The sequence below is a fragment of the Rana temporaria genome, chromosome 9, assembly GCF_905171775.1.
Source record: "Rana temporaria chromosome 9, aRanTem1.1, whole genome shotgun sequence".
NCBI classification, from domain to species: Eukaryota; Metazoa; Chordata; class Amphibia; order Anura; family Ranidae; genus Rana; species Rana temporaria.
Window position 1 is genome coordinate 50,303,049 of NC_053497.1, and position 25,912 is coordinate 50,328,960.

Here is a 25,912-nt window from a genome sequence, read left to right on the forward strand (position 1 = left end):
CTCAATTTTCTTTATAACAGAAAGAAATACATTTTTCTTTTTTTTTCTGTCTTTTTTCATTTGTTTAGCAAAAAAAAAAAAAAAAAACTGAGTGGTGATTAAATGCCACCAAAAGTAATCTCTATCTGCTTAAAAAATGTCAAATTAAAAATGTCGCACAGCATTGCATGATTGCGCAATTTTCATTCAAACTGTGACAGCGCTGAAACCTGAAAATTGGCCTGGGTAGGAAGGGGGTAAAAGTGCCCGGTATTGAATTGGTTTAAAGAGCATGTCAAGCCAAAAACATTTTTCTGATTTTGTATGGAGTGAGGAAGGATTACTACCCTGTCAATTTTTCACTGCTATCAAAGGGATTTTTTACCTTACTTCCTGTCCTAAAAACATTTTTTTACCAGACAGGAAGTGAGGGAAAAGCTTCCACAGAAATGCAAATCTAGCAAGGGTTCTAGCATTCCCCTACTGTACAAAAGCAAACCATTTTTATTTCTGTATGTGTTGCTGTTGGAGAAATGACTTCCTGTCTGGTAAATAGTTGTCAGTAGAACAGGAAGTGAGGATAAATCTCTTTGAGGCCCCGTACACACGAGAGGATTATCCGCTGGAAACAGTTCCGCGGATAAATCCTCTGGCGGATTTTGATCTGATGGTTGTACTAACCATCAGATCGAAATCTGCGCGGAATCCATCCGCGGTGACGTGGCCGCGCCGTCGCCGCGATGATGACGCGGCAACGTGCGCGACGCTGGAAGGTAAAGACTTCCACGCATGCGTCGAATCATTACGACGCATGCGAGGGAGGGGATCGGACGGATTGATCCGGTGAGTCTGTACAGACCACCGGATCAATCCGCTGGACAGGATTCCAGCGGATAGATTTCTTAGAATGCTAAGAAATTTTTATCCGCTGGAAATCCATCGGCCCGAAAAAAATCCGCGGATAAATATCTGCTGGGCCGTACACACCACAGGATCTATCCGCTGGAACTGATCCGCGGATAAATACCAGCGGATAGATCCTCTTGTGTGTACGGGGCCTAACAGAGCAATGGATAGTAGTAAAAATCCAACAGGTGTTTCAACCTATCTCCACCCTATCCAAAATGAGGAAAAGCTTTTTGCCTGGACATGCACAATCCTGTTTTATTTACCTTTAGGCCCCTTTCCCACGTACGGATCCTGAGAGCATCCGTACCTTTCTCATCTGCTTGCTCGGCGGGGATCGCTTCGTTGATCCCCACTGAGCCGGCAGATTACAGGGCGGTTCACTGTGCAGGGGGATGAACACGGACCATCACCCGATCCGATCCGCAGACGGATGGAAAAATAGGATTTTCCTCCGTCTGCAGAATCGGAGCATAGCGGGGACCGATGAGATTAGGTGTCAGCGGATGTTCATCAGCTGACACCCGCTATCCCATAGGGATACATGTATGTCCGTATTTCATCTGAAAACGGATGGATGAAATACGGACATAGGGCCAGATCCACAAAGAGTTACGTCGGCAAATCTATTGATACGCCGCGTAACTTCTAGGATGCGCCGGCGTATCTTTGTTTTGTATCCACAAAACAAGATACGCCTGAATGTGGGCTAGATCCGACTGACGTACGTCTTAGTACGCCGTCGGATCTTAGGTGCATATTTACGCTGGCCGCTAGGTGGCGCTTCCGTTGATTTCCGCATAGAGTATGCAAATTAGCTAGATACGCCGATTCTCAGAACGTACGTCCGCCCGGCGCATTTTTTTACGCCGTTTACGTGAGGCTTTTTTCGGCGTAACGTTACCCCTGGGTCTATGAGGCGTACGTAATGTTAAGTATGGACGTTGGGACAGCCTAGAATTTTCCGTTGTTTGCGCAAAACGTTCGCGAATAGGGCTTTGGGTAAATTACGTTCACGTCGAAAGCATTAACTATTTGCAACGTGATTTCGAGCATGCGCACTGGGATACCCCCACGGACGGCGCATGCGCCATTCAAAAGAAACGGCACTTATGTGGGGTCAAGATGAATTAACATAAAACGCCCACATCTTAGTCATTTGAATTGCGCGTCCTTACGCAGACACATTTACACTACGCCGCCGTAACTTGCGGCACAAATTCTTTAAGGATACGGAAACTACGCTCTAAGTTACGGCGGCGTAGTGTATCTGACATACGCTACGCCTGCCTAAAGATAGGCAGATCTTTGTGGATCTGGCCCTTACTGTCCGCACGTGTGAAAGGGGCCTTATGATATTTATTGTGTTTCACTAAGACAGTGGGCCCTTTGATTGTTTTTTTTTTTTTTATATTTCAATGGTGTGAAAGACTTTTCATGAATCCAGGCTGTTTGAGCACATCCATGCCATAGTTGTAGCAAAATGATTTATGTGGATTCAGTTTCATATATTTTACATCTACCATTGCATGTCTGAAAAGTGGATCTGATCATTTGTTCATATTCTTTTGGCTTTTTTCTTACTGAAATGTTTTAGTTGTTATAATGTATAAACCTATAACCCCCTAAGTGCTTTTAGTGTGCATATACATAAGTTCATCACTAAAGGGTCAGTCCGCCTAAATGTGATATTTTTTCAACCGAGAGATCTGCCGCTGAGCTGGCGGACGCCACTGACGGATCTGTCCCTGGGTGGAAAGGGCCTTAGCTGAACTCTGGGCATTCTTTTCCCCATGCAGTGCAGGCACAGCCCCACTGCCCCAGAAAGCCTAAGGCCCCATACACACGAGAGAATTTATCTGCGGATACGGTCCAGCGGACCGTTTCCGCGGATAAATCCTCTCAAAGATTTCCGCAGATTTCTATGCGATGGAGTGTACTCACCATCGCATTGAAATCCGCGCGGAAATCCTCTGGCGATGACGTGTCGCGCCGTCGCCGCGATTATGACGCGGCGACGGGCGCGACGCTGTCATATAAGGAATTCCACGCATGCGTCAAATCATTACGACGCGTGCGGGGAATCCCTTTGGACGGATGGATCCGGTGAGTCTGTACAGACGAGCGGATCCATCCGTTGGGATGGACTTCAGCAGATGGATTTGTTGAGCATGTCAGCAAATATTCATCTGCTGGAAATCCATCCCAGGGGAGATTTATCCGCGGATAAAGATCCGCTGGCGTGTACACACCATAGGATCTATCCGCTGAAACCCATTTGCTGGGATTTATCTGCGGATGGATTCTATGGTGTGTATGGGGCCTTATACTCACCCGATCCCCTGCTTCCGACAGCAAACGGAACTCCCCCAAGATCCAGTGGTGGACTGTTCCTGATGTCTGCATATTCAGAGCAGGTCTATGGTTGTGATGACATCAGGAACAGTCCATCGCACAAGACAGCTAGACCTCGGGTAGGTGACAGGGATGCAGGAACCCCAGGGTCTGGTCTTGTGCTTGGAGGATCAGAAGATTAGGTAAGTATATTTCCGATCTCCAATCCCTTAAACAAAAACAAGCCCAGCTGCATGGGATTTTTTTTTAGCTTTTTTCAACTTTAAGCCTTGGTTCACACTGGGTACGATTTGGAACGATTTGAGATGCGATTTGACATGTCAAATCGCATCTCAAATCGGCGGCAATTGTCGGCAATGGCACTGTCCTAATCAGTGCGACGCTGCATCTGCGATTTCAAAAAGTAGTTCCTGTACTACTTTTTGCAATTTCGGGCCGCGATTTACATTAAATTGCTGCCGAAATCGCGGCAAAATCGCGGCCGCGAAATCGCGGTAAAATCGCGCATTTTACCGCGATTTTGACATCGCAGCCGTGTGAACCTAGGCTCAATCTTTGATATGCTGGCGGTATGAGTTCATGACTCCAGCTAAAAGTTTGCAGTTTTCCTAACCATTGGTTGTTCCAGATCTTCCCATATCATGATCCATATGATAAAAAAAAAAACCCATTATATGGGCACAAAGGGCGTGCAAACCCAGGAACTCAGTGCACAGAGATCCCACCAATATGGTCCAAAAGAGTTATAAGAATCTGTCAGAAGTTGTAACTCACCTCATCTACCAAAAAGTAAAATAAAAAGAGTTTTAGATTAAATCACCCTACTTACAACAAAAGAATTCTATTTACATTTTACAATTCATACCTGTCACCGAGTGATGGCAGTCAAGCTGTAGATTTCAATTCTATCTGTATACAACTAATGTGCCACTGGATGGAGCTCAAGCTTTGTAGCATTTAGCTCAACTTAATGTAACGATCCGTAAGGTGGCAGTAACTATATATCATATTTAGTAGGAATGATAAGGAGAAATGACTTGAAACATAAACTCATAAAACAGTTTTAAATAAACTCTTCCCCCATCCTTTTTAACTTTTTTTTAAGGCTAGACCTAGCCTATTCATTTTGTTGATTGAATACATTGAAGCCTACTACAGGCATTAATTATTTTTTGGGGAAAATTAAATAAAATTATTTTCTTTACTTACCGTAATTTTCCTTTCCTGGATCCACCTCATGTCAGCCTACAATGGGTCAGTAAATTAAATAAATACTGCTCTCCTCAAAACATATATGTCTGTAGTGGCTGCCAACCAGTGGCGGTTCGTCCATAGAGGGCGCTGGAGCGCCACCCCCTCTGGCTCTCACCGCCACTGAGTGAAATAACATAGATTCATGCATTGCACGAATCTATGTTATTTTCGCCGCTGCCGCTGTTATTCAGATGGTCGGCGCTCAATGTCCGGCCATCTGAATAACGCCAGCTGGTTGGCTGTAGGGAAATGTCTATCAAAGCCAACGGCTCTGATAGGCTTTCCCAATACAGCCCTCGGGTCCCGGAAGCTTATTCTCGGAGCGCACAGACTGTACGCCCCTTGAATAAGATGACAGGCGTCTCAGCCAATCACGTTGGCCGGTTCTGGCTACCTGTAACCTGATTGGCTGAGACGCCTGTCAGTCATCGAGGGCGGGAGAAGACATCGTGGGACGTGGATGCCTGACTCCAGTAAAGGTAAGTGCCGGGCGGGGGGGGGAGAAGAACGCAATTTACAGGGCATAGTGGGGACAATTGGCACAGCGGCGACCATTAAAGGGCACAGTGGCTGCGTTTAATGGCATGGCACAGTGGTGACAATGGATGGCACAGTGGCTGCGTTTAATGGCATGGCACAGTGGTGACAATGGATGGCACAGTGGTGACAATGTATGGCACAGTGGCTGCGTTTAATGGCATGGCACAGTGGTGACAATGTATGGCACAGTGGCTGCGTTTAATGGCATGGCACAGTGGTGACAATGGATGGCACAGTGGCTGCGTTTAATGGCATGGCACAGTGGTGACAATGTATGGCACAGGGGCTGCGTTTAATGGCATGGCACAGTGGTGACAATGTATGGCACAGTGGCTGCGTTTAATGGCATGGCACAGTGGTGACAATGTATGGCACAGTGGCTGCGTTTAATGGCATGGCACAGTGGTGACAATGTATGGCACAGTGGTGACAATGGATGGCACAGTGGCTGTGTTTAATGGCATGGCACAGTGGTGACAATGTATGGCACAGTGGCTGCGTTTAATGGCATGGCACAGTGGTGACAATGGATGGCACAGTGACTGCGTTTAATGGCATGGCACAGTGGTGACAATGTATGGCACAGTGGCTGCGTTTAATGGCATGGCACAGTGGTGACAATGTATGGCACAGTGGTGACAATGGATGGCACAGTGGTGACAATGGATGGCACAGTGGCTGCGTTTAATGGCATGGCACAGTGGTGACAATGTATGGCACAGTGGCTGCGTTTAATGGCATGGCACAGTGGTGACAATGGCATGGCACAGTGACTGCGTTTAATGGCATGGCACAGTGGTGCGAATTGATGGCACAGTGGCTGCATTTGATGGCATGTAACAGTGGCTGCGTTTGGGCACAGTGAGACTGCAATTTTTTTTTCCTTTGCGCCCCCCCAAAAATTTTGAGCACCAGCCGCCACTGCTGCCAACACAACAAAAGGATAAATCTAACAAAATATGGAAAAAAGTGTAGCGCCACTGCAGGAAATAGTGAAAATTACCTGTATGGTAAGAACTATCTATAACGAGAAAATATCATGGTATCCATAAAAAAAAATATGCATCTTATGAAACAACGTAATTGACATGTGATTGTGAATCGACAATTAGAATGTGCAATTGTCCATAGAATAAAAAATCTAAACAATTGTCCATAAAAGTGATGATCTATTAACCACTTAACCCCCGGACCATATTGCTGCCCAAAGACCAGAAGACTTTTTGCGATTCTGGACTGCGCCGCTTTAACTGACAATTGCGCGGTCGTGCGACGTGGCTCCCAAACAAAATTGGCGTCCTTTTTTTCCCACAAATAGAGCTTTCTTTTGGTGGTATTTGATCACCTCTGCGGTTTTTATTTTTTGCGCTATAAACAAAAATAGAGCGACAATTTTGAAAAAAATTAATATTTTTTACTTTTTGCTATAATAAATATCCCCCAAAAATATATAAAAAAACATTTTTTTTCCTCAGTTTAGGCCGATACGTATTCGTCTACATATTTTTCGTAAAAAAAAAAACGCAATAAGCGTTTATTGATTGGTTTGCGCAAAAGTTATAGCGTTTACAAAATAGGGGGTATTTTTATGGTATTTTTATTAATATATTTTTTTACTAGTAATGGCGGCGATCAGCGATTTTTTTTCGGTACTGCGACATTATGGCGGACACTTCGGACACTTTTGACACATTTTTGGGACCATTGGCATTTTTATAGCGATCCGTGCTATAAAAATGCATTGGATTACTATAAAAATGCCACTGGCAGTGAAGGGGTTAACACTAGGGGGCGGGGAAGGGGTTAAGTATGCCTGGGTGTGTTCTTACTGTGGGGGGGGGGGGGGGGTGGCCTCACTAGGGGAAACACTGATCCTCGGTTCATACATTGTATGAACAGAAGATCAGCATTTCCCCCGCTGACAGGACCGAGAGCTGTGTGTTTACACACACAGCTCCTGGTCCCCGCTCTGTAACGAGCGATCGCGTGTGCCCCCGGCGGCGATCGCGCCCGCCGGGCACACGCACGGGAGTCGGGGGCGAGCGGGGGCGCGCGCCTCCGGCGGCGCGCACGCGCCCCCTTCTGGCGGCTCAAAGAGCCGCCGTATAGCTACGGGCTCTCGCCCAGGAGAGCCGACCTGCCGCCGTATAATGACGGTGCGCGGTCGGCTAGTGGTTAATGGTCAATAAAAGTGAAGATCTAATAACATCACACGGAAACACTTTTACTATTTAAGCGCAGTGGAGTGGGGGGTGAGTTTATGCCCCAGTGGAAGTCTGAGTAGACAAAACGCATCGTGTACATACGCTGGCCCTAGCCACTCCAACACTTTGCCATTTTCATATTTTTATTTATGTGGATGTTTTCCATCAAATTATATTCTGTTGATGGATTTTTTTATGTAATATTTTTTTTTTTTCCTTTTTACGCTATGAGAAGGCCTTTTCCCTTTTTTTCCTTTTATGCCTTTATACTCATTATGGTTAGAAAAGGTTGAAGGACGTCTTACTATTCCACGTCAAGTACATTTGGATTGCTCACTCTGGCTGTTAAATCACCACAACCATTTATCGCAAAGACCAGCACCCTGTTGAAAAACAAGGAGCCTGACAGCGGATTCTACAAGATCGGCCTTTTGGCTTTCTATGCTGTATAGGTCCACCGCTAGGGTTGCCACCTCATCCCTTTAAAACAGAACACATATGAATTACACGGGTTCTGAGGCTAATTTAATTTAGATAAGGCTCCACTTGAGTTCAATTACCACCTTAATCAGCCACAGAACCTGTGTAATTCATATGTGTTCTGTTTTAAAGGGATGAGGTGGCAACCCTATCCACCGCCGTATGGTGAGTTTGATCCATCGGATCCGGTAAGAGTACCCATTTCTCCCCTTAAATGGATGGTGAAGGCACTCCTGGGTGTTACTGACTTGCGTTGTGGTTACAGCATACTGAGGACATTTTTATATGCACCATCCATGCATTTTCCATGTTTGATGTTATTAGATCATCACTTTTATGAACAATGACTTTAATTGTTTATTCTATGGTTAATTGCATGTGTAGCGCTACCCCCGCAGGTGCCGCTGGTTTGTTGTTGGGATCGGCTTATTAAGTTACCTCAAAGTTGTCTAGGGGTGCAGCTGATGAATAAAGTAGTGAGCGAATGTCCAATACACGAAGAAAGGTTTTCAAATGCTTTATTTCAGGCCCAACATAGCCAACATCAACATGCAGTAGGAAGGAAAGGTTGATGAAGCGATAGAGAACTTGCGGTATCAGGCCTGGATATAGAAAGAGCAATCCTGCCCTCAACAGCACAATAATGGTAGTCACCGTTCGTCGCCACTCTAGCCAGAGTGGGTGAAGTGCCCCCGGACAGACTTCTGCCACAAGCCTGGCAGCCGAAGTGTCACTTTAAGTTGCTGGGAGAAACAGGCCTCTGCCACAGACCTGGCTCTAGGGCCTCTGCCACAGGCCTATAGTACTTGAATGAGCTAAATGGACGAATTGAGCGAATCCTCCCAGTAGATTGAACATAGGTCACCGGATGACAGCAAAGAGTACCTGTCAGCATTCCAGTCACCAGATCCCTGATGGTTCGTTCAAGCTCTGTTGGATAACCTGCCTCCGGGTTCTCCGCAAGCCGACCCCCCCAATCGAGCGGCACCCAGCCTGGGATATTCTTAGTAAAGCGGGGGACCCAGCAAGTCACCAGGGCCCCTCTCAGCAATTTGGAGCTCCGCGTAGCATGCGACCCCGGCCTGGAAGGCCATCGCCGGGGTCCGTTGGATGCGCGCACCCTAAAGGTGGATGCCGCACCTGGAACCTGCGGGAAGTACCAATAAATATGGCGTCTGCGACAGATATACCCCTCCACAGCATGCCCCACGAGGGAAAACTCCGCTAATTGGCTGCTGGGGAAAGGTGGCTCCGCCAGAACCCCTCTAGCGCCACCTGTCACCCAGGGGTGGAAACAACACCCCTGGAGCGCAGGCTGACCTACAGGACAGTTCTGGAATGACAGCAGCCCATAATTTAACAAATTGTGAATGGGAGCAAATAATTCTCCCATTCCCCACTAACTTTAGCGTAGTGCTCATACTGAAAGTAAGGGTGGCGCTACACACATTCTAATTGTCGATTCACAATCACATGTCAATTACGTTGTTTCATAAGATGCATTTTTTCATTTTTATGGATACTATGTATCAACTTTAAAGTTTGAAGTTTATCGAGAGATATTTTCACGTTATAGATAGTTTTTACCATACTTGTAATTTTCACTATTTCCTGCAGTGGCGCTACACTTTTTTCCATACAATGGGTCAGCTCCACCCCCTCTGAACCCTGCAGAACAACCTCTATCCTAGCCCACAAACTATATTCCTTAGCCAGTGTTCAAAAATACCCACCTTGCAACGCAATTTGGGTGGGAGTTTCCCAGCTGACATGAGGAGGATCCAGGGAAAGGAAAATTACGGTAAGTAAAGAAAACAATTTTCCGTATTCCTGGAAAATATAAAAAAAAATATAAAAAAAGTAATAAACAACAAAATGTTAAGGAAAAATAGATAAAATAATAAAAACAAAAAACTACAGACACTGTCCACTACCCCCCCCCCCCATCCCATCCAACCATCCAATCACTGTGAACATGAAAACAAAACAGGAAAACAAAAACCAGCACATCCTCACTAACAGGACAAAGCTCTGTATTGTTTACTTTCAAGGATCTCAGTCCTGCCATCCTCTTCGCTGATCAGCGGGTGGCGGTGGTTAATTATTGGTCGGTGTTATGTCAGATTAGGCGACCCATCAGATTTCGTAATGGAAGTGATGTTCCATTGCCGCCATCTTGTTACACCCTGCACTCACCCACAGTAAGACAAGGCAAGCAGACATCTTGTTACACCCACCAAAGTTTTGCATTTTACACTTACAGTGGAACCTCGGATTGCGAGTAACGCAGTTAATGAGCGTTTTGCAATACGAGCACTGTATTTTAAAATATCCTAACTTAATTTGCGAGTGTTATCTCGCAAAACGAGCAGGATTCAGGCCAAAGCGGTGTGCAGTACTACGTTTGGCCTGAGGTGGGGGGTGCCGGAGCTGAACAGCACCGATCGCAGCCGATTGGCGCCGTTGGGAAAGGCCCGAGGACAGCTCTGCTGACCTTGGCAAACCTCAGAAAGGGAGTCTTTCCAAGGTTTGCCAAGGTCAGCCAAACTATCCTCGGGCCTTTCCAGCCGTTTCTGAGGCTCTTCGGTGCCCCTCAGCCTCTGGCCGCATGCGGTATTGCATGTCATTGAAGTCAATGCGGAACAAATAATTTTCGTTTCTATTTGGATTATGAGCATTCTCCTGGAACGGATTATCCACTGAGGTTCCACTGTATTTTTAACAGTAGACTGAGGTTATATAGTGAAATACAGTACTTAGAACTCGTCTAAAGCCTTGTGCACATGACTGGTTTTCCCGGCAGGAAAACTGCCAGGAGAGCATTTGGCTGGGAATCCTGGCCATGTGTATGCTCCCTAGCAGTTTTCCCATCAGGAAAACAGCCAAGAATCCCGATGGGAAAATAGAGAACCATGCAGAGTGTTTCCTGCCGAGAAAACCGGTTGCCTGTATGCTTACCTGTCCGAAGATAAACCTGCGCATGCTCCATAAGCCTTCGACGCGCGGTAGCATACAAGGCATAGTGTAGGGTGTAGCAAGATGGCGGCGACGGCATTGAATGTGACGAACGACGGCTCGTCGTAGTCGATGACGTCACCGCGTTCTTAAAAATTGAAAAGACCGGTGGTATGCACGGCTTGGCAAGAAAAGCTTGCCAGGAATCCCGTCAGGAAAACCAAAGTTTTTTTCTTGACTGGATTCCTGGCCGTGTGTACAGAGCCTGACTGTTTAGATGTTGATTTTTAAAAGCAGCTCATCTCACAGGTTTGCTAATCTAACAGAAGTTGGCTGCTTTTAAAATTCAACATCTAAACATTCAGACAGAGTTCTAAGTACTGTAGCTCCAGCTCTGTAGCTCTCATTGGCCCTCTTATGACTCACCCCCCCTCCCTTCCTGGCAAACTCTCACAAGAGTGAGAGAGAGAGAGCATGATGTCATAAGCCTATGCTTTTTAGCAGACAAGAAACAGAAGGTGGGCTATATAAGGTATTTACTGGCAGAATTTTTTTTTTACTTACCAACGTTAAAACAAGGGCAGATAATTTAATACATGGGAAGATAAAAAAAATGACTGAAGTTCCGCTTTAATGGCTGTGTTATGAGTTATTTTGAGGGGAAAGCAAATTTACACTATAATACAAGCTGTAGACTCACTAATTTACATTGTAGCAAAGTGTCATTTCTTCAGTGTTGTCACTGATACAAAAATGTGAGGGGTGCGCTCACGTTTGTGAGATGCTGTATATATGGTACCATATATAAAACAAAACAAATAAAGCTAGAATCCATAAATGTCCAATCAGTGTGTCTCATAAGGTATGTATCTAATGGATTCAGTTCCCATGTGCAACCTATGTCATCTAATTTGCTTCTGCTAGCTTGGATGAGCTTGTTTGAATGCCAGCACGCGATCTGTGCTTTGGACAGCAGGGGGAGGCATTGTAGTGCTTTGAATGGTACTCCAAATTCTTTGTATAGGGTTCACCTGCTAAACAATAGTACAGATGTAGTAAAGGGGCACAGTGAAGATAACCATAACCTTAAAGTCAGAAGAAGAAAAGTGCTCTTCAGCTTGAAATATGTCAGAAGGGTTCCCTGCTTTATTTGAATGAGGAAACGCTGCTGCAGGCCAGAGTGCGGTCATTCATTTTGTTTTCTGACTGATATACCAGAGTGCAACTGGGACATAGGGAATTCAGAAATAGACATAGACATAAACTGAAGATTGCTACCCCAAGAGGCATTGAAACTCTGTGAAACATTGTATAAACTGACAAAGTTACATATTACCTACGGAATGCCTGTAATAAATGCTTTTTAGAGTACTTCTAATGAGTTTGACTCTTCTATGGCAATCACTCCACATTACCAAGGGTGCCTCTGCTGCATAAACCCCGGGGATTTTTTTCTCTATACCCACAAGTTCTACCCAGCACCATAACATCTTTCCAGAGGACCAAGGGCTGGGTACCCCAGTGGCATAGAGTGTGACTGCCCCCTTCCTGCTTTGAGACAGAGATATTCTCCACATGCCAAAGTGGAAGGCTACGTTTGCCATAAATTTTGGTTACTCCCAACCTTACTAAATGTATGTGTAGCGGTACCCCCGTAGGAGCTGCTGGCAATTGTGGTCCGTCCATCAACCTGCCCAGCCAGGCACACAGTTCTCATTCACCGTCAGGCAGAAAACCAGTCCTTTTAGTTTCGTATTTTTATTGAGGGGATTTGACTTGGATGCAAATGGGATATTTATGAGATGCCCAACTGATTGCTGAAAGATATATGGGACCAACTATATACCACTCCAGTATATACAACCTCTTTACTTCCAGCTCCAGCACAACTCTTGAACTCACTCTCCAGCACTTTACTTTGCTCTTGATCTCACTCTTCAGGACCAGCTAGCACTGATAGATAGGTCTCACACTGACTCAGCCAGGCCTAAAGCAGATGACCTTTACAGACAGAGACCGTGGGCCCCTATAGTGTAGCAAAGGGTAGGTAGTCCCAGTGCTAGCTGTCCACGTGTCTACTGAGCCCAGTACCACATCTTCAGGCCCTGCCAGCCCTCCTGGCTGCAGCTACCTCTCTCTCCACTGCCCATGCCATCACAGTCCACACCACTGTCTCTGTACCCATCCCAGACTGCAATCTCACAGTCCTCTCAGGTGTGCCTCACAGACTTCCCAACTGTATGACACTCACCAGCCCTCCTGGCTGTGACTTATAGTTCCTTTTGGAGACTTGCCTGGTAGTGCTCTCCTGCAGTCCTTTCGTAGATCCAGTGCCTCCTGTCCAGGACACCTCCACGTGTTCTTGGAAGGTCCCATCCGCACCCGAGCCTGGGCCCAAGCTCACCCCCCCCAGCTTGGGGAGCTCCCTCAAAGGCCACGACAACCTAGCACTCAATCTCCAGCTTCCACCCAAAACAACTCCTCCCCTGACCCTGCGTATTTAAAGAGGCCTGCCCCCTGCCAATCCAGGTTGGGGATCGGTCAGGGATCCTCAGAACACCCCACCACCTCTCCTCTTTCCTTTCCAGAAGATTCTAGAATGTTCAGGAAAGAAGTGGGAGGTCTCAGTGATTCTGCCTATGAGTCACCCAGCTCTGCCCTGAGTCACTCCAAACCCAGATCAAAATACGGCAGCCAAGCCTGGAAATTTAACTGCTCTAACAAACCCTACCCATAATACTTCTACCACACTAGAGGGTGCTACATATGTTCTTTTTATCTTTGTCAGATCATTACACTTCTAAAAATATTGTATATTTACTAAACTATAAGAGCTCTCCTAACCCTCTTCTTGTTTTAATTTTTTCTGGTGAACATTGCAGTGTTTTTTCCTCTGCTACTACAGAGGATTGGCCACCCTATAAATAGCTATTAAAAAATGTTCACTTCAAGTGTGTTAGATCTCACTTAGGTGCACTAAATGATTAGAGCAGTGACCTTCATCACAAAAACACAAGAGGAAGATTTATAATTTGACCTTTTTAGGGTGGTAAAACCTAAGCAAATAATTTTACAGATTTCGTTATTATATTCATTTTCTGTGGGAAATTGTGGGAGTTGCTATTTTATCATTCTTATTTAGAGCTTTTGCTTTGTTTACAACTTTTCTAGATATAGTACACTATATACTGTAGTCTAGCTACTATAACTCAAGAACTTGCTCCCCTAAAAGTATGACGTCACCCGCAGCCATCTTCTTGGTTGTTTGCCTGTACATTGATATGCCTGAAAACATGCAATTGGTTCAAGTGCTTTGCTTGTAAGTAATTTTTTAACCTTTTAATAAAGTAGTGTACAAACGGACAGCACTAGATTGTCATGTTTTTACTTACACATGTCCCGTGGAGCTATTGCCATCTTTACTGTGAGCTGATCATTGGGGAAATATCCCCATGGTGTGGGAAAGTGCTTCTTGACCTTTCCGGTCGCATTAAAGAGGTGAGAGTCTAATACCTTGTACACATGAGCAGAATTTCAGATGGAAGCTTTTCATTGGATATTCCGTCCGTGTGTATAGCCCATCTGACTTTTTCCGTCTGAAATTCCGACGGAATTAGATAGAGAACATGTTCTCAATTTTTCAGCTGAAAAAAAAAATCGGAAAACAGAATCGGAATTTCTGTTCGTCTGGATGCAATTCCGACTAAAGACCACCCATACTCAGAATCAAGTCGACGCATGAACTTTATGTTACACAGCATGCAAGCTGGGCTAGTACCTGACTAGTGTGTGTGGGAATTAACCAGAGATTCACTCACCTAGAGCGGCTTTTCTTGTTTCACCTTTTCTCATCAGTAGTATATAGCAGTCTTGTGACTTCTATCAGTGTCCAGCCAAGCACTGGTTAAAGCTTGTAGGAGGAGCTTTCTGACTGTTCTACGAGACTGCAATACCCCTGACCCTCTGTCTGGACAAGAAAAAAAGAACTAAAAAACCTCTCTAGCAATACACACCAAACTGAGCATGTGCAGCCTGACTCCATAGACTGTGTTATCGGGAGTTGGTTTGGGGACTGTGGAAGGGGGGGAGCATCAGAGATGATAGGCTCAAAAAGCCTTTTTAGACAATGCAGAGGGTTAAGGATTAACCCTTTAGGATCCACTTGACAAAAGTGGATCTCCCCTCGCCAAATATTTTTTTTTCAATCTTAAACCACAAGATCTACCATGATTTCACATATCTAATATCACTTTGCTTAAATAACAAAAGTTTAATAAAAAAGTCACATTATTCATTAACTATTTCAACAAAGATAGAGGTTAAGGACCACAATCAAGATCACAATTAATAAAGAATCTCCTTCGATAAAGGTATGAAGTCTTCCTCCAAGGTAACACAATGGAGTGGTCCTTTAGGTGACGGACATCCTAAAGTAATTTTGTGAACTAGAGCTTCATAACATCTGTACTTCATATTTGTCTACGACGGTAAGCAAGCTGTAGAAAAAGAGGAACACAAAAAAGATGTTAAGAAATAGTCATGAAGACACATTCTAGAGAAGCCAATCGACCTATCAATAATTTTTGGGTAGTGAGGGGAACTGTAAGCACATGTCCAGCCACATTTTTTGAATAGAGCTGGGAAAAATTGGAACCCATGTCTGTTTTTTTGGGGCTCCATTAAAGAAATTTGCCCTCACTTCCTGTCAAGGTGACAACAGTTTTACCCAGACAGGAAATGGGGGGAATTTGTAACACAGACAGCAATAAAAAGCTGACAGGGGTCTTAAGGGGATTATAAACCCAAGCCAAAAAGCAGCTTACAATCACTAGATGTGGTGGCTACATTTGTTTTTTCATTGTTTTTTAGGCCTTTTTCCATCTTTTCACCTGGTGATTTGGCCAGTAACACACCTCCTGTGCTAGAGTGTCTAGAGTGCTAGAGTGTCTCCACTCTGGATGAAGGAGCACAGGGGGCCCAGCAGACATTGGCATTGTCAGTCTGGGGGGAAGTGAGTGTTAGGCCCCATACACACGAGAGGATTTATCCGCGTATACGGTCCAGCGGACCGTATCCGCGGATAAATCCTCTCGAGGATTTGCGCGGATTTCCATCCGATGGAGTGTACTCACCATCGAATCGAAATCCGCGCCGAAATCCTCTGGCGATGACGTGTTGCGCCGTCGCCGCGATGATGACGCGGCGACGTGCGCGACGCAGTCATATAAGGATGCGTCGAATCATTATGACGCATGCGGGGGATCCCCTTGGACGGATCGATCCGGTGAGTCTGTACAGACCAGCGGATCGATCCGTGGGATCCGATTCCAGCGGATAGATTTGTTGGCATGTCAACAAATTTTTATCTGCTGGAATTCGGAAATATCCGCGGATAAAGATCCGCTGGAGCATACACACCAGGGGATCCATCCGCTGAAAACGATCCGCTGAGATTTTTCAGCGGATGGATTCTATCGTGTGTATGGGGCCTAAGGTGTACTAGCAGATATAGATACATTAACAAATTGAAGCCAAACTCCAGCTCACGCTTTATAATCCGTTACAGCAAACAGTTTTCTTCATTCTAGGATAAAGGTAATCATTGTAAGCTCCCCTGTCAGTGGTAAATATTTCATCTCATCCCTGTAAACTGATATATGGAAGAGAGCTTGTTCTTTTGACAAATTGCATATTTACAGGTTGGATCATCAGATGAAAATAAAGGAAGAAAGCCTAAAAAAGAAAATTACCATGTTGTCCATGACACCATACCCCTAGCAGCTAAAAGAAGACCAGCATGCTCATGGCAGGTTGCAGTTGATGCATTTTTACAAAACATTTTGCAGTGCCTCTTGCATTTTTGAACACATGTTTTTTATGTTTTTTTTTTTTTTTTAGTTAATAGGTAAATATGACAGTTCTGTTCATGTAGCGCAACTTTGATGTGATTTTGATGCAACTTTACACTCTCTGGCACTGAAGACGCATCAACGTTGCAACAAAGTAGTGCAGGAACCTTTATGTGTCAAAAGTTGCTTGTTCAGGTTAAGGGCTAGGATTAGGGTTAAATGTTAGGTTAAAGCCGTGTACACACGATCGGTTTGTCCGATGAAAACAGATCGATGGACTGTTTTCATCAGACAAACCGATCGTGTGTGGGCCTAATCGGTCTTTTTTCCATCGGTGTTAAAAAATAGAACAGAATAGAATTTTTACTATGGATAAAAAACTGATAGAAAAATCTGATCGTCTGTGTGGAACTCCATCGGAGAAAAATCCACGCATGCTCAGAATCAAGTCGACCCAGGCTTGGAATCATCGAACTTAATTTTTTGTGGCTTGTCGTAGTGTTTTACGTCACCGCCTTTTGGCACGGTCGGAATTTAGTCTGATAGTGTGTAGGCAAGACTGAAGAAAGTCAGCTTCATCGGATATCCAACGAAAAAATCCATCGGATTAGATTCCATCAGATATCCGATCGTGTGTACAGGGCTTTAGGGTTAAGGGCTAAGGTTAGGGTTAAATGTTAGGGTTAAAGGTTAGGGTTAAATGTTAGGGTTAAAGGTTAGGGTTAGCATTAATAATTAGGGTTAGAGTTTGATTTAGGGTTAGTGTTAGCGGTAATTGTTAACCCTAACAATTACCGCTAACTCTAACCCTAACATTTACTGCTAACCCTAACTCTATCCCCATCCCTAACATTTAACGCTAACCCTAGCTCTTAACCCTTAAACCTAACATCTAACCCCAGTCGCTAAGCCTAACATGTGACTTTATAGACTTAAAGGTTCATGCACTACTTTTATGTATCTTTGATGCTACTTGAGTGCCAGAGAGTGTAAACTTGCATCAAAGTCGCACTACATGAACATAACTGTCATACTTTCCTATTAGCACACAAAAAAACCTAGGTGTGTACCAAGGATTACGGTTTCTCCACTTTTGTCAAGTTAGAATCTCTGCCATATTTTTATGGCTGTCTGGGGTTCGGGAGTCCCTCAATTTCCAGCACTGGGAAACCGAGTCTGCTGTTAGAAATCACAGGGCCCATATAGCCTACCTGACAGGGCCCCTCCCTTTCCGGCACAAAGTAACTGAGAACATAGATTTATCAGTCTCTTTCTTTGCAGACTCAGCAGCACAGATTAATTAACAGGAAATGCCTTGACGATTCTTGCTTATTTACAAACTGATGAAAGGACTCAGGAGTGATTGGTACTGATTGCTCACTGTGTTCATTCAGGGAAAAAAGGGGCTGTCAATTACATATTTACTGACACCTTCCCCCACTCACTATCCTGAAACGTCTTCCTTTTTTGCCCACAGTAGCTGCCGATGGGAGAGGAGGGAAGCAGAAAGTGCTGCTGTGGAAAGGGGAAAATGGTACTTTAATTGTGCTTCAAAGGGTCTTCAAAGCCCCCATAGAAGCCACCATGGTAAAGCTGGCTTGAAGCCCCACGAAGCCTCACCAAAGCCTCATCAAAGCCTCATCAAAGCCCCACCAGAGGACCATCAAAGACCCACTGAAGCCTTATTGAAGCCTCATCGAAGTGACAGAAGCTTTGACTGGCGTTCAGAAAGCTTTAACAAAGCCATGTTTTGAAGCAAGTGTAAACTAGCCTTTAGACAGTTGAATAAATCCCCCCTCCTGTTTTTGAAAGAACTCTAACATTTTGGATTCTCCATTTTTTATTCCACAGATAAAATGGTGACCACAATAAATAAAGAGGATGAAACTTCCCAGCAGGGACACAGAAAGCAATAAAAAAGGTTTTAACATTTCTTCAGGAACAGAAAGGTAGCCTAGAGGTAAAATGTAACTTACCATGAATGCAAACGCTATGAGCATCATGAAGAGCACAAAACCTGCCAGAACCAGAAGGGCAATCGCCCACACAGGTACGCCATTATAGTCTGTGTTTGAAGGGAACAGAAATGTCACAACTCAGCACCTTCATGTTCTCAGTTGTTGAATTTATAGTATTACAATATATCTCAAACCTCTGTTAGGAAAAGAAGGGGACATTTTAGTATTAGGCCTCTTTCACACAAGCTGTCTGATCAGATCCACCTGTCAGTTTTTCAGGTGAACCTGATTGGACCCTCGTCTCTTCTATGAAGTGGCACATCCATTGGACCAGATGGAAATGGACAGGCGGTCTGTTTCCATCCGGTTGCCCCATAGAGGAGAGCCGGACTGTGTCCATGTCCACTTAGTGGAGGTGCCCGTGTGAAAGGTAACAAAGTAACAGGTTGTCTATGCTACAGGTGCATAAAATGAAGCTTGCATATGAACCTTATCCCTCATCAAGAGTAGTAGTGAAAGACTGGCGAGAGATTCAGTCTGTGTCAAGAACAGGCTAATGCCGTGTACACACAATCAGAAATTCCGACAACAAATGTTCGATGTGAGCTTTTTTTCAACGCTCCATTGGACATTTGCTGTTGGAATTTCCGCCAAGAAAAATTTGAGAGATGGTTCTCAATTTTTCCGTCAGCAAAAGTTCTTGTCAAAAATTTCGATCGTATGCAATTCCGACGCACAAAAATCCTACGCATGCTCGGAATCATTGAACTTAATTTTTCTTGGCTCGTCGTAGTGTTGTACGTCACCGTGTTCTTGACGTTCGGAATTTCCGACAACATTTGTGTGACCGTAGTTTTAGATTAGTCCAAGCAATTATAGAAATCGCGAAACATGTCGGGAATATGCGATTTCTGTATGCTTTAAAACTGCAATTTTGTAATTTGATGACCACAACATTTTATGACCATATTTGGATCACACATTTTAATATACTGTGTATTTAATAAAATCTTTTTGTATTTTTTTTTTTAGAAAGATACACTTTTCTCATCATTACTGCATCACTAATTAGCACCGTAATTTATCCCTTCCTGCTCTTCCTCCACAATTTCAATGCGATTTGTGGGACCGTGTGTATGCAAGACAAGTTTGAGCCAAAATTTCGGCTGAAAAAAAAATCCACGGGTTTGTTGTCGGAATTTCCGATCGTGTGTACGCGGCATAAGGCCTGGTTCACATCAATGCGTTCTTTGGTGCTTTTTTCAGAACTGTTCCTTTAACGTGGTTTCCTATGGAACACGTTCACACCTATGCTTTTTTCAGCCACTGCATTTTTGGAAATGGTCAGGGACTTTTAAGAACGCAAAATGGTGCTTTTTTTGCTTTTTGGTTTAATAGACTTCAATGGAGAAGCTGCAGATAAGCATGTAGTGCGATTTTGCCTCAATTTGCGTTTTCTAATCTGCCCAACAACAAATCGGGCATAAAAAACCATAAGACATGTAAACTGCAAATTGCGGCAAACTCGCAGGAAAATCTTGTGTGCAAAAAAATGCAAAACACACAGCCAAAAGCACTGCAGAAATGGATCAAAAGCAAACTGCCTAGGTGTGAAGTGAGCCTAAAGTCCCGTACACACAGGCCGAATGGTTCATTTTGATGCCACGATACATCCAATATTGAGGTGATATTATATATACTTACTCTCTCCATCACAGAGTGACCCTGTAAGACAGAAAAAGAAAAAAAAACAACAGATTTTTGAGTGTTTTATTTGGTGATAGCAATATACATTTAGGCAGCTCTCAGCAGGAGTCCTGTGCGTCCTGGTTCATCGTTTCAGGTCCGATTTCAGCCCTAATTTTGGTCTGAATTCGGACCTAAAACGGAACCAAAAGATGCAACGGGGCTCCTGTGAAGATTTGCATCGAAGCCAAATTGGAGATATATGAACCGGCTCCATAGAGAGCTGGGCAGAATCTCTTGCGGGGATCCCACATCCAATTCGCAATAGTGTGAACCCAGCCTTAATTTCAGCATCTCTTTGGTGTCTATCCCACAGAAATCATATTCTAATCTATCTGGATTATTCCAGATTCTGAAAAGACCCTACCCGCAGACCCCCACAACCCCGGGCAAGGGTTGTGGGGATGAGGCCCTTGTCCCCATCAACATGGGGACATCCTCCACATGTTGAGGGCATGTGACCTGGTATGGTTCAGGAGGGGGGCGCTCTCTCATCCCCCCTCTTTTCCTGCAGCCTTCCAGGTTGCGTTCTCACATAAGGGGCTTGTATGGATTTTTGGGGGAACCCCACGCCATTTTTTTTTCAATTTGACGCAGGGTTCCCCTTAATATTCATACCAGACCCAAAGGGCCTGGTAATGAACTTGGGGGGGAACCCATGTCGTTTTTTTCAATGACTTTTATCTGTATTGCCGGGACCCCACAATTCATTATAGCCGTGAGTAGTTTTAACCACTTGCCCACCGGGTTAATTTTGGCACTTCTCTCCTTCATGTAAACATCACAATTTGTTTGCTAGAAAAATAATCAAAACCCCCAAACACTATACATTTTTTTTAAGCAGACACCCTAGGGAATAAAATAGCAGTCATTGCAACTTTTTTTCTCGCACGGAATTTAGCGCAATCATTTTTCAAACGCCTTTTTTTTGGGAAAAAAAACGGTTTCATGAATAAAAAAATAACAAAACAGTAAAGTTAGCCCTTTTTTTTTGTATAATGAGAAAGATTATGTTACGCCGAGTAAATAGATACCTAACATGTCACGCTTTAAAATTGCGCACATTCATGGAATGGCGCCAAACTTCAGTACTTAAAAATCTCCATAGGTGACGCTTTAACATTTTTTACAGGTTACTATTTTCGAGTTTAAGAGTAGGTCTAGTGCTAGAATTGTTGCAGACGCTCTAACGCATGCAACGATACCTCACATGTGGGGTTTGAACAGTGTTTACATATGTGGGCGGGACCTGCATGCGTGTTCGCTTCTGCGCGCGAGATAACGAGGACAGGGGCGTTTTGAAATTTTTTTTTTATTTTTTTATTTTTATTTTACTTAATTTTTTTTATTTTTACACTTTTTAAAAAAAAAAAAATTGATCACTTTTATTCCTATTACAAGGAATGTAAACATCTCTTGTAATAGGAATCAGTGTGACAGGTCCTCTTTATGGAGAGATGTGGGTTCAATAAGACCCCACATCTCTCCTCCAGGCTTACAAGCATGAAATCGGTGAAAAAAGAATCACCGATCACATGCCGACAGCCGCGATTGCGGCTTTGTTTACTTCCGGGTACCAGGCGTGATGTCATAACGTCGCGCCCGGTCCTCCGACGGTAATAGAGATGACTGTGACCGTCTGGTCACCAGTCATCTCTATGGTTCTGCAGCGGACGCTGACTGATTCGCTCTCCGGGCCCCCGATGGCACGGGAGAGCCCGAAGAAGCACCAGATGGTGCCGTCCCCTCCCGCTGCCTATAAGAATGATCAAACGGCGGAACCGCTGCTTTGATCATTCTTATGGTGCAGAGAATCGGTGGCTGAAGATGGGGATATCTGAATGATGCCTGTAGCTGCAGGCATCATTGAGATATCACCGCTCAAGTTGGAGGACGTCCCAGGGATGTCCTTGGTGGTAAAGAGGTTAAATTACCTTTTTTCCTTTAGAAATGTCATTTTGTGCAGCGACTGTTATAAACACGGGAAACATGCGCTACTTTACAGGCAAACTATAGACACCCCCCAGGTATGAAATTTAAAGGAATATTTAATTTTTATTGTTTCACTTTAACCACTTAAGGATAGAAGGTGTTTTTCAGATTCGGCGTTAACAAGACTAAAACAGTTTTTTTTGCTAGAAAATTACTTAAAACCCCCAAAAATTATATATATTTTTTTCTAACACCCTAGAGAATAAAATGGCGGTCATTGCAATACTTTTTGTCACACCGTATTTGCGCAGCGGTCTTACAAGCGCACTTTTTTTGGAAAATTAAAAAAAAAAATTTTGAATTAAAAAATAAGACAACAATAAATTTGGCCCATTTTTTTTATATATTGTGAAAGATAATGTTACACCGAGTAAAATGATACCCAACATTTCACGCTTAAAAATTGCGCCCGCTTGTGGCATGGCGTCAAACTTTTACCCATAAAAATCTCGATAGGCGATGTTTAAAAAATTCTATAGGTTGCATTTTTTGAGCTACAGAGTAGCTCTAGGGCTAGAATTATTGCTCTCGCTGTAACGATCGCGGCGATACCTCACTTGTGTGGTTTGAACACTGTTTTCATATGCGGGCGCTACTCGCGTATGCGTTCGCTTCTGCGCGCGAGCTCGTCGGGACGGGGCGCTTTAAAATATTTTTTTTTTGTTTTCTTATTTATTATTATTGATTTTATAATTTTTTCACTGAAATAATAAAAAAAAAATGTATCACTTTTATTCCTATTACAAGGAAATTGTAATTTCTATTGTAATAGAAAAAAGCATGACAGGTCCTCTTAAATATGAGATCTGGGGTCAAAAAGACCTCAGATCTCATATTTAGACTTAAATGCAATAAAAAAAAAAAAGGGAAAATTTTCATTTAAAAAAATGACAACAAAAAAATTGTCTCTTTAAGACGCTGGGCGGGACTGACGTTTTGACGTCACTTCCGCCCAGCAAAGCTATGAGGACGGGTGGGGGTCATCTTGCCCTCACTCGAGTCCTCACTGAAGAGCCAGCAGCATCCGATCTCCTCCGCCGCTACCGATGGCTCCGGTAAGCGGCAGAGGGCGCGGAAGAGCGGTGGGAGGGGGGGGGGGGCCTCTCCCGCCACCGATAACGGTGATCTTGCGGCGAATCCGCCGCGGAGACCGCCGTTATCGTTTACACGCCCGACCATAGAAGAGATGGATACCTTGGTTGTGGCAGCAGCTGCTGCCGTTACCGAGATATCCATCTTTAAAAAGAAGACGTATATATATATATACAGTGGGCGGGCATTAAGTGGTTAAGCATTATTAAAATCACTGCTCCCAAAAAAATGGCCATTTTTAATAAAAAAAATTCATTGATACAAGTCCCCTGGGGCAGGACCCGGGTCCCCAAACACTTTTTATGACAATAACTTGCATAATAGCCTTTAAATCTAGCACTTTTAATTTTTCATGTTCGTGTCCCATAGACTTTAACGGTGTTCGCGTGTTCTAACAATTTTTTTGCCTGTTCGCATGTTCTGCTGCGAACCGAACCGGGGGGTGTTCGGCTCATCCCTAATAGGCAGTTTTGTGGTAAAGGTGAACTATCTTTTTAAATAGCATTTTTAAAATACCCTTTTCTTTGGGATGAACAACTAAAGTTAGAGTCCACTAAGACTACTGTGTTGCAGTAACATGCACTTTACATGTCAACAAACATGTCCCACTGTGGTGCATTGCAGTGCTACCCTTCCTCCTAACCCAAAATCTGTGTCCTGTAGGGACATAAGGGTCAGCAGGAGGAACCGCTGAGTTCAAGGGGGAGCACAGGAGATCTATACTCCCAAAATTTCAATTTCTGATGAGACTTAAAAAAAAGTTTCCTTTTCATCATACGGACTAAGGGAGGGGTAAGTATTTACTATCTTCTTTGCAGAGACATCTGCTTCATTTATGTGACAGCATCCCTTTTGGCCCAGAAGGCTGATAGTGGAAAACCCCTTTAAATTGCTTATAATTTGCAGTTAATCCCTTTAAAATTTTAACAATGCCAAACCCATACTCAAGGTAAGGCAGCACCCACATTTTTTGGAAGACACGTTACATGCTATCTAGTGTAAGTTAATCCTTAGTGCCGCAGTCTCATTTGAATCTGTACAGTAGCCTTCAATACATCATTTTCAGATATACATTGCTAAGGACATCCGGACTTAACCACATTCAGTGAGGAAGATTTGAAAGTAATTCAAATAAAATACCTGATATTCCTCATAATCTGGAACTACCCTCTTTGAAGACTGAAAAACACAACCACATGATGGTCAGTAGGTCTTAAAAGATGCCACAACTTATTGGACAGAGCCATTTTGGTATAAAAAGAAAAAAAAAAAGCTTTTAGTTAATTAATTTGATTGTTTTCTTAGTGATTTCACTATTTCCCTGTAAAACTATTTTTTTTTTTTATCTTTTTTTCATTTGGAACAGCTACTGCTACTGTTTATTTTTTGCAGGTAGTCAAATGCAAGCATATTTGAATTTCATTATGGACATATTTTGGAAGATTACTGACTGGTGGATATAGGACTCTACTCATTATTGTTCTTTGTGCTATGTAAAGAATTACGCATCACAAATATACATACAATTAATAGCCATAGCTCTTCTACTTAAACTAATCCTAGAACCTTCTCATCCCAAAATCATCCATTTAACATGCCATTTCTGTGCACTATGTTAAATTATCAGTATTATGTATAAGACACTTACCTGTGATCTGAAGGAAGAGGAGAAGCAGAATTGTGTAAGACATTGTATAAGTATTGTTATTTCAGTAAACACAGATTTACACTGTCAGTTTACATATGAGTTTATATATGAGCTATGTAAGTCACACCTACTTAATTCTTATTAAGTGCCTTGCCCTTAATTAACCCAGTACCACAGAGGGTGGCATTTGACATCTACGGTATATGAGACATGAATGCTAGAAGTTGTGCTTCAGTTAGAATTGATACATTTACTATATATACAACTTATCTAAGGGCATTATTATAAATTGTGATAAGCAGAATGACCTGTATTCAGTTTGGGGCAGGTTCATTGAACATTACTAAAGTTCGGGTAATGAAATCTGAACCCCATTAAATCAATAGGAGCTGAATGTTAAAAAAACTGTTCTGCACGCTGGAAATTTTCATTTTGTTAAAGATCAGATGCATCTATTAATTTTAGAATTTTGTTTCATCACATTTGTTATGTTGACCTGATTCAATTTCTAAGTTGTCAAAAACAGAGACAAAAAAATGCTCCTGCCGACATGGAGGCCATCTGCCTACTGTTTGACAGTTCCTTCATAGGCAAGGGCAGGGCTACCTGGCGACGTCACTGGTGGCACCACCCCTTGTGACGTTTAAGACGAGCATGCATCGTTCTGTGATGTCTCGGGGGGGCAGTGCAAGGAATACTATTTTGCCCTATATTCATTCACATAGGCTTGGGGTGGGATCTGGGGGGCCCCTTGTTAAAGGCTTACAGATTCCAAAAAGCTCCCTGCCCACAGGCAGTCTGGGTGGACGTATGTATGTGGACAGGGTGCTAGTTTGGACCTATCCCAGGCATATCTGGCTGCTAGGCTGTCTAAGGGCCTATCCAGAAGCAAGAGAGCAGCGTAGGGTTGGAATTGCTGCTTGCAGTTCCACCAGTGACGGTTCTGATGGCCGG

General features: G+C 43.7%; 1 long non-coding RNA gene across 1 annotated transcript; it reads right to left on the reverse strand.

The window, feature by feature from the left end:
* Positions 1-14,923: 14,923 nt before the first annotated feature.
* Positions 14,924-25,375, reverse strand: LOC120913473. The gene is made up of 4 exons (XR_005743519.1): positions 24,959-25,375; positions 20,185-20,205; positions 18,499-18,587; positions 14,924-15,169 (listed from the first exon to the last, which is right to left on the reverse strand). It is a non-coding gene; the product is annotated as an uncharacterized LOC120913473 (long non-coding RNA).
* Between the last annotated feature and the right edge of the window lie 537 nt (positions 25,376-25,912).